Source organism: Dermacentor silvarum, chromosome 6, assembly GCF_013339745.2.
Source record: "Dermacentor silvarum isolate Dsil-2018 chromosome 6, BIME_Dsil_1.4, whole genome shotgun sequence".
In the NCBI taxonomy this organism is placed as follows: Eukaryota; Metazoa; Arthropoda; class Arachnida; order Ixodida; family Ixodidae; genus Dermacentor; species Dermacentor silvarum.
Window position 1 is genome coordinate 129,304,567 of NC_051159.1, and position 16,495 is coordinate 129,321,061.

General features: G+C 46.2%; 1 protein-coding gene across 7 annotated transcripts in view; it reads right to left on the reverse strand.

The window, feature by feature from the left end:
* LOC119456877 (potassium/sodium hyperpolarization-activated cyclic nucleotide-gated channel 4-like) overlaps window positions 1–16,495 on the reverse strand; it is a 93,801-nt gene that overhangs the window by 39,792 nt on the left and 37,514 nt on the right. Inside the window, exon 1 of one of the 7 annotated variants that reach the window (XM_049669475.1) lies at window positions 12,987–13,154. The exons of 4 other annotated variants lie outside the window; for them this stretch is intronic. The gene's annotated coding sequence lies outside the window, so the exon portion shown is untranslated. 2 more of the 7 variants (XM_049669471.1, XM_049669472.1) reach the window with 2 other exon arrangements.

The following is a 16,495-nucleotide window of genomic DNA, read 5'->3' on the forward strand; positions in this document are numbered from 1 at the left end:
CGTCCTCATTTGTATATTAGCCTACATGTGGGGAAGCAGTGGGTTGTTAGCTGCGGTCGTTCACAGTTCTGCAAAGAACTGCCGACACTTGCTGAAGTTACAGTGGCTATAGCAATTGCATTGCATCCATTTGTCCTCAAGTTCCTTCGTTATTCTGAGTTAATTAGCTAACGGCTAGGCGTGTGGTGGGAACTGTGGCTTTGGGTGGACGGCCGGCGAAAAGCTGCCAGCTAACATTCTTCTTCTTTTATTAATTTAGATGTAGAAGCAGGAGAAGGTAGGCTACGTCAGAGCCGACTATCCCAGAATCCCAGATTCGTTACGCAAGAAAAAAAAAAAATGAAAAATAGAGAAGGATATTTCAAATAACACGACACACACACACACGAACACAATCGCACAAAGATTATCTCGTCTACGGGCACCAGCGCCAAATTGCACCGTCCAGCGACCATTGGATGGTCACAGAAGTGAAGCAGTCCACACAAGTTTCTTATACATATAAGGACAACACCACCGAACCAGAATGAAGAAGACAAAATAGTAATGTCACTTATAGGCAGTCCATAAGATTAGCCTCCACTAAAAAATCGCGAAAGGCACTTACAGACGCCTCTGCTTATCGGGACATGACCACGGTCCAAGCATTTTGCTGAATGTGCGAGGACGTCTGTCAAGTGTGAATCAAACGATCTCGCAGGCGAACCCGCTGTTGGTCATATTGAGTACACTCTATGATAACATGCTCCACAGGGGCATCGGAGTTATCACAGTAACCTACAATATCCAGTCTGGTTGGATCGGAAAGCCCTTAGCCGTCCGCCTAGCGTTGGGCATTTGCATGGACTATGCACATCTTACACACGTACAGGACTGATGGAAACGTGAAAGGTAAAACATAGAACGCCCTTTATACGCGTATAAGTGCTTGAAACTGCCACCCGTCATCGTGGCGTAAGCGGTCTCTTTAACATGCCAGATATACCCTCCAAAACTCGGCATCATTGCCCTTATTCACACAAAGTTCTTACGCATAGCTACATTCTTTTACGCATGATGTCATCTTAGCGCTAGATAATATAATTCCGGTTGATTGTACGTTTTTAGACTTCGCAAAAGCCTTTGATAAAGTGTCGCACCAACTATTACTACTTAAGCTCAGCACGCTGAACATCGACCCCAATATCCTCAAGTGGATAGAATGCTTTCTGACGAACCGCACTCAGTACGTAACAGCTAATGATTGTTCCTCACATCCCTGCGCAGTTAAATCTGGCTTTCCGCAAGGATTAGCTTTAGGTCCTTTGCTCTTTTTAATATATATCAATGACCTTCCGTGTAACATCAAGTCATCCATAAAACTGTTTGCAGATGACTGTGTCATGTACCGTAGAATAACTAACGAAAACAACAACTACCTTCTTCAAGCCGACCTTAATCGCGTCTCTGACTGGTGTAGTACATGGCTAATGACCCTTAACGTAAATAAATGTAAAAGTATGGCAATCTAGCGTTTTTCTAACACTTCTGAACCTTTTACCTACACCTTGAATGGAGCTAAATTAGAGCAGGTTAGTACTTACAAATACCTTGGTGTTTACATATCGAATGATTTATCATGGCACTCTCACATTAACTACATTACTAACAATGCTTGTCGTACTCTTGGTTACCTTCGCCGAAACTTTCGCCAAGCGCCAGCACACCTTAAACTACAGCTATATCAGACATTAATCCGTCCAAAGCTCGAGTACGCTTCAGCCGTATGGGATCCAGCTCAATCAGCGCTAATTGACACCTTAGAATCAGTCCAGAACCGTTCAGCTCGATTTATACTGAATAATTAGTGCTCGTACTGCCAGTGTAACCTTGATGAAATCCACTCTCTTCACCTTCCAGACCTGGTAATGAGAAGAACGATTTCCCGTATCTTGCTTTTTCATAAAATTTTCTTTCATAATCAAGTACTTCGACAGAAATTCATCTCAGAGCCTGCTTACTTTTTTCATCACGTGTTGACCACCCAAATAAAGTAGCCGTTCCTTTGTGCCGCACTAATCTCTTTTTACATTCTTTTCTTCCGAAGACAAGTAGAGAGTGGAATCACCTTCCCCCCTCCATCGCTGCCACTGAGGACCAAGCGTTGTTCAAGTCTGCAGTTACTGAACACTTACTGGTGTAGCTGCAAACTAATGTTGTTGTCTTTTCCTGTGAATTCCTTTTATTGTTTTCTTCTTCATTTACATTGTACCCACCCCATCTGTAACGCCCTCTGGGTCTTGAGGTATACATAAATAAATAAATAAATAAATAAATAAATAAATAAATAAATAAATAAATAAATAAATAAATAAATAAATAAATAAATAAATAAATAAATAAATAAATAAATAAATAAATAAATAAATAAATAAATAAATAAATAAATAAATAAATAAATAAATAAATAAATAAATAAATAAATAAATAAATAAATAAATAAATAAATTCGTATGGCCATTTTCCAGCCAACCCTGATGCTTGACACATCAGTATCGAAGGCGGCAAGCCAGTGGCATAAAGCACTTATGAACTACAAGCTTTGTGAATTCGGCCCCTGTTAATGAAGACCTGTTTGTTTGGTTGTATTATTTATTTATTTATTTATTTATTTATTATTTATTTATTTATTTATTTATTTATTTATTTATTTATTTATTTATTTATTTATGTTTGCGTTTCATGCCGGACTGCTAGCACCTATAGTTTCCATTAGTTCCGAGTCAGTCAGAACTGTTTTGTGATCTTTTTTGCACAATGTCGCGATTTCTAAATTACTCTCTCTTCCTCTGAGAGGCAGTGAGCTTGAATTTTGGCCTTCAGTAGAGGTCTCTCACTATTACTCACATTTATACGTCTGACTTACACATTCACTAAGCGAAGTTTATAGCTGCTGTATTAGACGCATTGTTCGTTTTATATTAATCTCTTACCTATACTAACCATCGACACTTTCCGATCGTGACTTTATGTTTTACAGTTCACGTTTCGCAGTTTAACTCAAACGAAGAGAATAACTTGGCGATGACGCATAGATACATGTTCGATCAGCAAACGATCAGCAAACATATTTTTGAGAGGTGCTCGTCAATCAAGGGTCCTCTAACTTTCACTTGAGAAGGGCTTCGGGAATATGTCTCCGTGATGAGCGAACAAGATATCAAAATGTTCGGACACATCCAAACGTGGCGATAGGCGCCATTGGAGAGGATGCGGTAAGCTTCTCGTCCTGCATTGTTGTCGATTTTGATGACGACGACGACGACGACGGTGGCATGCAAATTCAGGCAAACGAGTAGCGTTCGTGGGGGCGATGTGGCCGCATTGTGCAGACACGACCGGGTTGTAGAAGTGACTTGACCGAGAACGACTATAAAAGCGAACCACGGGTCAAACTTTCGACACACAGGCATGCCGCCCACTTGAACAGCTTCTCTTCTCCCGCATGCTCAATAACAGGAACTACGGCGTAGCATGCGCGCGACAAAAGAGACAAAAACAGGACGCGCGTATGAGGGAACCTTCCTGTGTTCCTCGTTTCCCGTCTTTCACCAGTGAATGCGTGCACGCGTGTGAATGCTAATTAGTATACCTGCTAATCCATAGCCTTGTCAATCTATAGGTAATTGAACTTCCGGCGTGCCTCCGTCCACACTTCGAATGAAATCAGCTGTGTTTTTGTGCGAATGTATAGCTTTGTTGCCATCGGTTTCATGGGATGTTTCATCCGTTAAACTGAATCCACAGTCGAGAATCAATCAGCATTCTGCTCCGCAGGATATATCCTGCGCAGACTTAGATTGTAGTGGCGGGCAGGCCGCAACTTTTACCCCGTGTTTGCGTTGACTTTGCGCACTAACCGCGAGCCGACATTTCACGGCTACCGTTCAGCAAGGGTTGCTTGCGTGGCAAATTTGTTCGCGACGGTTAGAATGAACCAGCGTGAAAAAAGAGCAAAGAAGTCCACGGGACATACACTAGACCACGAGTTGTCAACATTGTTTGTTCGATGCACTTTCGATATACACACATCGTTTTTATCATTGGTTCATGGTGTTTAATGTCCCGAAGCAACGCGTACTCGTACATTCGAGCTATGATAGGCACTTAGTGGGGAACTCCTGATTGATGTTGGCGATCTGCGGTTCTTCAACGTGCACCAAAAGCGCCGTACGCTGTAGCGTTTACTGTTTCGCCCCTTTTCGGAATGCTATAGCCGCCGTCGCTGCATGCGAATTAAACCCGCAACCTCGTGCTAGGCAGCAGAATTCGCCATAGCTATTAGTGACACTCGCAGCACAGACGGTTCTTTTTTTTTTTTTTTTTTGCTATCTGCTTCAAACTGCCACGTGCTCTGGTGAGTGAAGGACAGGGAAGAGAGGTGTTCTCGGCAGATGTGTTCAGTTCTCGGTAGATGTGTTCCATGGCGGCGCCGCTCCTGCGTGATTCATCCGCCACTTGACAGGTCGGTCGGCGGACAAGCCTCAGTTTCATCGTCATAGTGCGAATGCAAGGCCTGTACTTACAAAGCAGCTTGTACGTCAGTGCGGCTTGTACGAATAGGCCCCAGCTGTTCGATGTGGCAAGCGCATTATTAGTGAAAACAGCCTGTCCATGACAAACGTTTCTAAAGAACTATAGCGCCGAATTCACAAAGCTTGTTGTTCTTAAGCGCCGTTCGTCATTGACCGGTAATTATATGTTCTAACATGACAATTAGGATAATATGTGCTCGAAACAAACTGTTCTAACGTAAAAATTATTTTGTGACTGTGGAGTCAGCTTCGTGAATTCGGTCCGAGATTTGTATGCGAAGTATTGGTGGTGTGGTAAACGTTTACAGCTGGCTGCCGCAGCTACTACCAGCCATTATCCGTTACCTAGGCTTGAGACTAGACAGGACGCTGCACAAATGTAAATGTATAGTGATTTAAACCCGGAGAGAAGAAGTTGTCCGCACAAAGTCAACGAAGGCACCGAACAACGATTGCAGTCGAATGCCTTACGAATGCCTTAAAAAGCGCGCGCACACACACACACACACACACACACACACACACACACACACACACACACACACACACACACACACACACGCACACGCACACGCACACACACACGCACACGCACACGCACGCGCACACACACACACACACACACACACACACACACACACACACACACACACACACACACACACACACACACACACACACACACACACACACACACACCAGTGCCTATAAAAGGACACTAAAGAGAAATATATATCACTTTCGATTGATAAATTATTCCTTAAAAACTCAGTTTTCGTTCATTTCGCGCTAATTGGCTGAATATTAGAAGAGAAAACGATGTTCAAAGTTTTATAATTTCAATTTCGCGCAATTAAGCTCTAGCGCTAGTACGTCAGTGCGCGGTCACAAACTTTAAAGCACTTTCTCGTATTTTGGCCGTTGTGGTTCTGTATAAAGCTCTTGAAGCTTGTAAGTTAGCCTCTGGCTCTTTTAGAGTACAATGTGGTCCATAGTTACCGACAAAAGAAATACCTATAGGCTCGAGCAGGCGCCGTAAAATTTCATGACGTCACGCACGCTGCATGGTATGGAAACTTCAAGAGGCGATGGCATCACCCGTTTTTCGTTCTCGCATCCTTTCTGGCTTGCCAACCCGTCCTCTCCCAGTAGTGTGTTCTTTTTTCTTGCGGGGAGGGGGAGGAGGTATTGCACAAAGGTAATTTGTTAAATACAGCTCAAATATTTTTTTTCTCTTAGGTATTCGAAAGCAATTCGGGCTGTCGTCGGCCTAAGACCAGGCTCCAATACTTTCCGTAAAGATACGGTTCATATCTTCTCTTCTTTTACCCTCATCTTTTCGACCCTTTCCTCTTCCCCTATAGCGCAGACAAGGTATGCATGCCCAGCCGGAAATGTTGCTGAAATACAATCATGCAAGCACAAACGGCGTTTGTGTTGTCCTTTTCGGCCCTGTGCTCACTGGTATACGCAAGCAAAATCATTGTGGGTGTGCCTAGGCCTACCGAAAAACACATGAAGTGTAGGAGCTCTGGCAGAAAGCAAACGCTTTTTTGGTTCCATTGCGTTTGAAGCTGAAGTTTCTTCGAGCTCAGGTCCGCTTTGTTGCCAGAGTACCGGGGTCATCCGCTTGCTTCAGGCAGCGGTTCTGTGGTGCGGAGCTTGCTCCCGGCGAATTATCAATGTCCTTCTACGCCGACAAATCAGCCGTGGAAACTTCCTTGTGTCAATTGTCACGTCAGCACTTACGTTCAAAAGCAAGAGAAATACTCTCGCAAGGGCAGCGCTAACATATTTTACTCTTGAGCATACTAACACCACCACCACCACCACCAGCAGCCCTAACCGTCATATTGACACTGACGGCTCTTACACCTACATAATATGCCAATGGTGTGTGGATTCCGTCGGCGAGTGTAACCATCTCTGTCTGCCCCACAGTCACCGCGCTTCAGCTACAGCCACTGAACTAGTTGCATTTCGGGCAGCTTTCGTTTACATCATAGACCAGAGAACTTAATCTTGGGTCATCTTCACCGACTAAAGAGCGGCCCTACAGCCCCTAAAGTCGCCACGCACGCAGGAACAACTCGTCATGGACATCAGACGCCTGTGTATCAAAGCCTGCGAACTGCATCACGACGTTGTGTTGCAGTGGTTGCCCGCCCACTGCGGTATACAAGGCGATGCCCAGGCTGACTGTGCTGCCACAGCTGCACAAGACACTTCGACAGAAATGATACAGATAACTATATATGTAGAGAAACGACGCAGCGACACTGGTATCCGCATACGCTTGGTGTTTGCAGCGATCCCTCTGGAGAGATACAAACCATACGGACCCCTCTATAAACTCGATCCGTCTTGTGACTATTATATGATGCGAGGCCACAATATAGGCAAGACCAAGCATGCCTTCACCGCATCAGACTTAACGTGACCTAGACTAACTACTTCAAGTGCGAAATTCAACTAACGGACTCGTCAATGGGCTCTGTGTGTAACGCTCCTGAAGACCTGCAACATGTTCTGTGTCACTGCGGCCGCTACTTGTCAGTCTTTGAAGGCGGCACTACACTTGCAACGGGACTGTAATTTGGAACTGCGGCACATTCCCTGGCCCGTGGCAAAGCATCACCTGCGCGTTACGTGCCACGAAAGTGCTGCTCATGTTTCTGAGGTCCGCAAGCCTTAAGGAAACATTGTAAATATCTCTGTTGTGTATGTCTGTGTGTGTGTGACTGTTTGTTCTGTTTGTGCGTTTATGTGATCAATGTGCATGTCATAATTATCACCCAGTACCTGGATCAGACAGGCTAACATCTCTGACATATCATTAAGGCTTACAACTCTCCCTCTGTGGCATTCATCTCTCTCTCTCTCTCTCTCTTATACACCGGGAAAGTTTTGGGACAAATATGACGAGAGTAATAACATAATAATTCGCACCGTTCTCCAACAGGCACACTCGTGAACATGTCCGGCCGCACCCCTCCGGCCGCATCGGGTACAACGCTGTTCTCACTGCCTCATGTGGGCGCGACGAAGACCCGACTCAAGAGATGCAGCATGGGCTCGCCTATTGTTCGCGGAACTCGTGCAGACGCGCGCATGCGCGCAGCAGTTAGCCAGGCCCCGAAGAACAAACGGCAGTCCAGCGGCCACGGCGCCGCGCGTTCACGACACATACCCCGATCTTTCTTTCTTTCTTACTTTACGTTTAACAGGTGCTGTCGTGTGCTCGTTCCTTTTCTTTTCCGAATTTGGAAGGCTCAAGAGCGATCCTTTGTTTAAGGCTTTCGCGTGGCTGCGTCTTCGTCGACTTCGCACGCCGAGTCGAGACTCTGCCGTCGAAAAAAATTCCTTCGTTTGTGTCATCCTTGGTTTGTGCGCTCCATTCAAGCGTGGGTTCAAGCGTGGGTGATTGGTAACTATGTATCCCGGAGGGTGGCATTTAAAACTCCAGTTGGCTCCTGCATGCGGTATGCTTGCGTAACTCAACACAATGTAAGTTTACCTTCAAGGAAGAGACTTGTCTCCCGTATTCCTCTTAAACAGGAGTGTAAGAAAAGTATAGGCATTTCGCGCAGTCTCGCATCCGAACGTAAACGGGAACAGGCGATAACGCGAAGTATATATAGAGAAAAGTGGACAGCACCACGTCCGTCTTCATTCCGCCCCTCTGCTATCATTCGTTGTCGCTGCTTCTCATGCGCGAGCTCTCGTGTTCTTATTCTTATTATCTCGAGTGCGTATCTGTTTTCGGAGGATACCACAGGATTCATACACGGCAAAAATAAAAATGTTGTAACATCCATATACGAATCTCATGCTTAGTCTTTGTTCCGCGATAAATCGATTCATTTGTTGAATCTGTTATCGCTGTTGTCTCCAGAGATTGGCGCAAACACATTACGGATATAGTTGAGATGAAAGGCGAGTAGGATGAGACAGAGAAAAATGACTGTGAGTACACGGTGGCCCGTATTCACAGAACATTTCTTAGGCAAGAGAGTTTTCTGATTGGCCGGCTCACTGCGCGCTTAACTCGTGATAGCGATTACCGAGATAGTCGTGGGGATGGCCCATCGCAAATGACACTTACTCCAAGCAGTATTGAGAGTACGGGCCCGCAGTCACAATACCACTATTTCGTGAGAGCGCCTCCTATATATATTTGGCTGGCGTTCGAGCGTCCACCGTGCACTCGTTATAGCGATCGGCGCGTTAACGACACCGTTTGTCACTGCAGACAGTACTTACATAAGAAAAGCTCTGTGAATAGCCTGTATTCATTTTTTTTGTTACGTCAGTACGATGCACGATTGAGCATTGCCGCGGCGATTTCCTCGCTTTCACGCCTATCGCACTTTTACGTTGAGGACGCTCTGTAGATATGAGCACAGAGGTCTAGTCAATAAAATATAAAAACAATGAAGCGGTAATCTTGTTTCGCAGAGGGGATGGAAGATGGCCGAAGCCAGATGTCGAGGTCCCGGTGAATAGTGGTACTATGGCCTTATTTTAATTGTTAAAATTATTTTCATCCTCCATTCCCTTTGCCCTTCGTAACGAAGTCGTACCCCTGATATCGCCGGAATCGGCAATTTGGCGGGAGGAACGATAAAAAATGAATAAAAAAAGTCGCTGTTTCGTTCAAAAGGCGAAGCATTGATAGCGATAGCAAGGTGTTAAACAATTACAAGAAGTAAAGTTCGTAGTTTTGTCGGCCATATATAAATTGCAGTAAACATTTGCTTATTAAATGAATTAAAAAGTATGGAATCACGCGCTCACAGGCAAACATGAACAGATCTCGCTCGACGACCACGAACACTCGCTGCTCTCGCCCTTACTTAGCATTTGCATCCGCCGCAGATTACTTCAAAGAAACAGCGCGTGGTCCGCGTGTGCGCTCGACTGGGCGGACAGCCATTCGCAGCCACGGCCGAGCTAGAGCAGGATACGCACGCTCACATGCCCCCCCCGCCCCTAGCGCGCGCTTGACCATGTGACCTGCAACATTCGGCTTGTAGGGAGACGGCGCCCATCAAGCTACCATCGTTCTCAACTAAACCTCGCACGCTCTGCCACGGCATACCGCTCCAGGGGCGGGCTAGGATCTTACAGCATTTGGACATTGTAAGAACATTACGGCGAAGGCGAATTATATGAACCTGAAGGTCCATATAATTGCGATCGCATTACTAGATAACAAACGAATTCTCTCAAATGGCTAACGTAATGTATCGCGATTCTATTCCAATACTATTATTTTGTGCGCTTCGTTGCAGTGGTCCGAGCGGTGCTCCGCCTGCCTGAATAAGTGCGCGATTTATTTGGATGAAATTGGAGATGTTGGTAACTACTATGTCCTCCGCTTCTCCACAAACAAAACAAGTTCCTCAGTTATCAACAGGTGATGACATGAGGTGATATGAATCAAGCCAATTTCGTAAAGGTGCCTAAACAGTGAACATAGAAAAAAAACAGCCACCAAAGGGCACATTCTGCACTTTCTGTACTTAAACACAAGTTAATCGAATATGCAAAATAAATAAACAAACACGCAATGGTGTATTAAGTATTATAGATACAATATCACTTTTAGTAAAGAAATACAAGCAGATAGTGAGTGTTAATACGCAGATAGAGTATTACATTCAGTAAAAGTTTATTAAAGCTGGTCATTGTAATAACGTGCTACCCCATGGCCCAAGCAACCTTTCTATGCCGAAAGGACGATTATCAAGGCGATTTATTGTTGTCCTCAAAGCACACTCTTTGCTGTAACGTTATCAGAGGGATCAGCGGGTGGTGAACGGTTGCTGATAATAAAGGAACAGGCGCCGGATTCACAAAGCTTTTCCTTCGTAAGAGATCTTTGCTATTGCTGTCCGCCTTCGCTAACGATATGTCCAGCATCACGATTGGCTAGGATTTTCTGTTGCAAAAAAAAAAAAAAATCTAGCGTAAGACGTTTTTGTGAATACGAGCCCAGGATCGAGCGAAAGGAATACTTATTTATACGCGCCCTAGACTACATAACCTCCACCAGGGACTGGGATACGAACGCTTCAAAAAGATTATTTGAAGAAATGAAGAAAGAGGCAGACTTGCGCAAGCCTAAATTCGGTCGAGCTAGTTCTATAGTTTGGCGCCATCTATTGGGGGTCATAATCATCATGACTTATCAAAATAAAAAGAGAACGATTAAAAAAATAATAAAAGAAAGCCCTCAACGCACTTGACAGTGTGCACGTAGAGCACTGGTTATGGTCGTTCGAAATGTGTGCGTTCACTTACACTTGACTCTTTCGGTTATATACGCAAGAGGAACAACAAAATTAATGATGTATGGTTATATATATGCCTTCGGAAAGCAAGGGCGCCGTTTATACGTATACGCTTCTGTTCGTATTTCAAGCTGCACCTGTGCACGTGAAACTCTACTCCTTTGAAAGGGAACGTCACTCCAAGATTTTTTTTTTCCTCTTCTGGCTTAACGCAACGCCGCAGATGTTTGGTGACTTGAGTGAGTGATTCTTGCAGAACGAATTAGGCCTCGACTGTGGCGTTTTGTTTTCTATATGGCGCGAGCTCGTGCGTTCGACTCTATGCCGCAGTGACGGCCGCATTCCGAAGAGGTGGAATACAAAAATGACCGTCTACAATGCGGTCCACTCTTAAATGGAACACCTAGCTAGTAGACAAGTCAATGTAACTGAAGCACTTTTTGCTTTATTTAGAGTAAAAAGCAGATAATAGTACTCATTATGCCGGCATCTGTGCACACACAAAAAAATATAGTCTGCATGCCTGCCGCTGTAATTAGTGACCAAATGCTAAAGGGGTATTCCACTTAACAGTGGAGCGTACTGTAAACAGATTTAGGTGCAAACTGGAGAAACCAAAGTGATTAAAAGGATGCCGAGACTTTCCGCTATACGGTTTATCATAACCCAAACCGAGACGCCGCTATTGGATCGACTCCGAGGTGTGGTTATTATAGTGTTATAAACAGCGGACGCAAACAGCTTGCGTATACGCTAAAGGGACCTTACTCGCACACAAGAAGTATATAGCGCCGGCAGCACCGCGCCTGCGCGTTACCACACCTTGGCTTAGGCCCTTTTGCAAGCAGAACGCATAGCGTGGCTCTAACCGCGTGTCCGCTATTCCTAAACGTCTTTGTTATTACTATGTAGAACCAGCTAGGATAAGTTCCATACGGTATATGAACGTGGGCAAATGCGTGCTGTCACTGCCACGCGCTAGAAGAAATCTCTCAGCAATGTCTGCACCTGGCTTTGAAACTTTCATCTTTTTTTTTTTTTTTGCCAGTCCATGGTCGCAGCTTTTTCTTTTCTTTCTTTTTTTTTCGCTTGCCGCCAATATTTCGTTTGTTGTGGTTAATATGTGGTTCGTTTGTAATGGTTCAGAAATGTGGTTCATATATTACAGACCATAATATTATCTGTTCTCCTCATCAGCCTCGTAGGCCGAGGCACACCCACGCAAGCCACGCGGATATTTTTTTTTCCCCCGCTATCCACGTGGCTCATTCGTTACGCTCACAGGCTGTAATAGTAATAGGAAAAGGAGGAACCCGAACCGACAAAAGGTTCAGGAAGGGCGCGTCCTAGCTCACGGAATAATCCCGTGTATACTTCGCTGCAGCGGATGCGTTCGCGTCACCCGTTCGTGTCGACCGCTGAGGTCGAAGCCGCCAGTAGTGGGCGCTGTTGCGAATTCCAAGACCTCGAAGATTCGCGCGAACCAGGAGTGGCAGCCACTGCAGCGGGCATGGAGGAAGGAAAAACTTCATCCATGATGGCAGGCTACTACATAGCTCACTCAGTTGGTTAAACTAGCATTAAACGACGGTCAACCCTCCCGGTCTGGGTCCCATTCCTGCACATCCCCGACAATGATCGAACGCTAATATTTATCACGTGGCATGCCTCCGCTGCAGTGGCTGAAGATTCGCGGGGCCCGAGTTCGAACGGACAGTTCGCAACTCACTGTTTGATCTCCACGGGCGATAGCCAGCCGGTGAACATGAGGAAGCTGGCGGCGCCGTTAATCCTCCGGCGAGTATTCCTTCAGCAGTAGTAGGAGCGACGAACACCAATCAGCAACACCGGCACCGGGGAAGGCATCAACGTGCTAAGGCACACGATACGCCCGCGAAGAACACTTACGGGCGCGCCTCATAACACCGCACAACGACGCACAGTCTGGCACAACCAGTGCAATATAGTATATAGCTCGTGCCCAACGCAAGGCGAAAGCAGTGGTTCCGCGCGCGCCCGCGCGTTTAGAGCAGCGAGAATTTTGCACGCGCGCGCTATAGAACGCAGTCGGCGCTTGGCGGGGGGAGCCGCAGCAGCGCTGTTTGGGGCCGCACACCTGACGGCAGCGTAGCGGCGCAGCAGCGGCAGCCTGCTGGCTTGCGCGTTTCCGGCCGCCGACATGTCACTCACTCACGGCTGGCGCTGGAAAGGCGGCGCACCGTCAAAACCTGCAAGCCGCAGCTACAGCAGCAGATGCGAGAGCCGGAGCTGCTATGCGGCCGTCGCCTCCCGCTGCAGTCTGTCGCTGCATGCTGCACAAGCTGTTCGCAGCGTGCTCTATGCGACAAGAGAGGCGCGAGAATCAGCACGCGCCCGCCTCCTCGCGTATATATATATGCTTTACTACGCACACGCTTCGTGCGTGAGTCGTCGCGTCTTTCCATGCCCCGTTATAAATTCACGTGTCTACTGTAAATGGTTTCGTCAACGGCGTGCGCGCCAGAGTTGTAGGGGTTACGCTGCGTGTACGGGGAGAAAGCAAAATGTGGCTACAAGGAGCGGAGGAAGCGAGTGGTGGAGCCAACGCGACCACGCCGCTTTCTCACTGATGTTGACAACGGCCGGCCACCTGGTTTCACAGCGGCGGCGATTGCGTGTCAACGGCGGTTAGCACTATAGCGTGCGTAGAAGCAGTGCGCGTAAAAGGAAATGTGTAACAGAAGGAAAAAAGAGCAAATGTGCTAATCGACTTGCAATTCAAATCGTTAGGAAAGAATGGGTCATCTATGCACGCGCACGCAAGAAACCAGACACGCTAAATATAGCTTCCGGCGGATTCCGTAAATCAAAGGGACGCGCACTATAGCGCAATACTGCCGAAGTATATACTGCAGGCGTCGATGACGCTATTTGGCGATGGCGGCACATATTATCGTCGACTACTTTTGGTAGACAACGTGAGAGCTTGACGACGAAAATGGCCGCGTAACGATAACTGTGTGAGAACGACGTAATGGCGACGATGGCGTTACAACGGATGCGCATCTGCTCTTTCCATATTTCCATGGAGGCCAAATACTCCTCCGGTCAATAGCTTAAAAAAAAATAAAGAAATAAACAGAAACACGCTTTTCGTTTCAGACGGAATCTTTCATTTCCGTCTTCCGCAAAGTTGAACTGTCACGAAGCGATGTATAAGCGACGTCGTAAATGTCAGAACTGCCAACAGCGTGATGATCCCTCGCTTCGAGCAGAATTACAAACGTTCCTATTCATATGCTTCATTCAATCGTTGCTCTTGAAACCAAATTGCACGAGCCGATCACGTGCTTCTTGCATAGTCAGCGAGAATCAAGCTGAGCGGAGTTTTCGGGTACACTGCAGCAACTGTTATATACAGTATAACGGTTATCGTCAAGCCTTTTGGCGTTCCTGAACCCTCGGCTCCATGACAGGTCATTTAAGCAATACAGACAGCAGCAGGGGCTCAGGCTCACTAGATCGCGCTTTGGGCGTAATAAGGCAAGCTTAATCACAGCTTTTTGTGTGAGTGCAGCTGACTTCGCTGTTCCAAAGCGATTGGATGCTCCGCACTTTTTATAGCATAGAGAATTTGAAAAAAAAAATCGATTGTGGCAGATAGCGTAGTTGCAGTTGTCAAGTTAGACTACTCGAAGCGACGGACATAGAAACGCACAATAGGATAATTAACGAGAAAGCACTAAATAACTTCTAAATTAAATACTTTACACGACTATCGCAATTTAAGAATTATAACAGGTGAGTTTCCATGGCACATACACTTGGAACGAATTCCAAGGATAGCACGAGTTTCGAGATGTGTGCCCTGAAAGCTCAGAAGCACAACGCCATAATGACTGGGCCACCGCCGCGGTGACCGAACTACCCATGCCTGGCGAAATCATATACGATTCGTCTTCCTATCGTGTCATTCCCGATTATTTGAATGCGACGCGCAATCTTCTCGTGTGAGTTCTCCAGTATCAACTCGTCGTTCTCGAACTACCCTTGCATACGCATGTTCCTAGCGCATCATCTCCATCTAGGTGAAATGCGATACTCTATAGAAACACGACGCGACGCGCCAATGTCGCAGTCGTGCCAACGCGACTTCGGCTACAGCCTTTCCTTCGCGAAGGCGGCGGCACCTCGAGGCTTGCCATGGCCTTCCGAGAAAGCGTGGCTCGCGAGCTTTACCGCGTGTAGGTCAGACTGGACGCTATGCGTAAACAACAAGGCCACCGGAGCACGAGCTGTCCGTCAAAGATAATGAAGGCGCGGTACTATACGAGGAAGCTGGAGGCGCGCAAACGTCGTATGCCAGAAACGAAAACAGCTTCTCACGCGGGTGGCTTTCCGCCTGCGTTCTGAGACTCTTTGAGATAAAAGTTTTCGCAGCAGAAAGCACTCGAGGGCCTTGACCAACGTCTTACTATATAACCCCGGGTAATTAACTGCAGTTCTTATCTTTTTCAGCGTAAGCAGACGCTAATAGGCAAGACGTATGCTGTCTCTAATTCGCCAAAAGATAATTATACGTGGGGACGAAGGCCAGGCGCACGAATGTTTGTGCGACGGGGTTCCGTGTCCTCAGTGATTAAACCGGGGTCCTAATTCAGTGTTAAGCATGAAATGATTTTAGTTCCTGTTGTCGGCAACCTTCAAGTGACCTTGAGCCAAAAACCAGAGCCGTTATCCGGGCACTCAAACGAGATCGTCCGGGCAACCAGTCAAAACTTAAGTGCGGTTCTCCGGCGCCCAACCCTTTGTTCAGTACCGCATTACATGCGCTAGTTACTGCCCAAACAAGTTGCAAAAAAAATATTGCTTCCAATTTCTTCCTAATGTTTGCTCACAGTATCGCTCAAGCTGTAACTTCTAGTACGCTGAAGTTCTATTTGTCATTTCCAATAGCGACGTTCCAAAGGCAGATACAGGGCGCCATATACTTTATTGTCATCTTTTGGCACTGATACAGGGTTGTCTGTGCTCTTTTCAACGCCAGCAGTCCGTGAGTTGGCCCCACATTTGCAGCCGACAACTTCGACGCCACAAGAAAAAGTAGCGACAGAAGCTGAGCGCGCTGCACTGTTGTAATTTTTTTACTGGTTAATAAAATTTTCCGTACGCTGAGGCAGAAGTTGCTAAAGCCTCCTCACCATGCTGCAACGTCAGCAGAAAATTAGGAAAGAGATGGAAGCGGGATTATCGCAGGCCTAGGTAACATGACAAGATAAACATAGATAACTACAATGCTATAGATTACAAGAGATTTAGAAAAACATAGTAAGCTCACGCAGTCTAGGTTACTGTTTGTAGACATGTTTCAAAGGAGATACCTTAACAATCATCATCATCACCATCATCAACAACAACGACGACGACGACGACAACAATAACTGCAGCAGTAGCAGCAACATCAGCGCGGGCGATTCTCTTCTGCATTAGATCTGACTTTCTCCTCTGCTAACATGTCTATTTTATCTTGGGACACCTTTGACAATGGAACAAGTAGCGATCACTTACCCATCACTTTTGAAATTATGCTTTCACGCCAGGCTCCTATTATACGACAAAGACGACTCATTGATTATGAAACTTATA